Below are 415 nucleotides of genomic sequence, written 5' to 3' on the forward strand. Positions count from 1 at the left end.
ATCACAAATAATTGTCTTTCACTTCTCGTTTCCATCATCATCATCCTTTTAGTCGTGTCCTACCCCTCCTCACACCTTCATTCTCACATTCACTCACATTGCCATTCTGCTGGTCGGTATAAAAACAGAGACTTTCTCCAAGTTTGGGGTCAGTAGGATTTTTCGTTTTGAAAGAAATCAGTGCTTTTATTCAGCAAGGATGCATTACATTGGTCAAATATGACAGTAAAGACATTTAAAACAAGATTTAAAACAAATGCTACTTTCTAGTCATCAAAAAATCTTGAAAAATCTTGTCACAGTTTCCACACATATATTAAGCAGCACAGCTGTTTTCAGCATTAACAATAATATTGTATGTTTCTTGAGTAGCAAATTAACATATTAGAATGATTTCTGAAGGATCATGTGACAC

This window comes from Sinocyclocheilus grahami, unplaced genomic scaffold (genome assembly GCF_001515645.1).
Source record: "Sinocyclocheilus grahami isolate Dianchi unplaced genomic scaffold, SAMN03320097.WGS_v1.1 scaffold12029.1, whole genome shotgun sequence".
In the NCBI taxonomy this organism is placed as follows: domain Eukaryota; kingdom Metazoa; phylum Chordata; class Actinopteri; order Cypriniformes; family Cyprinidae; genus Sinocyclocheilus; species Sinocyclocheilus grahami.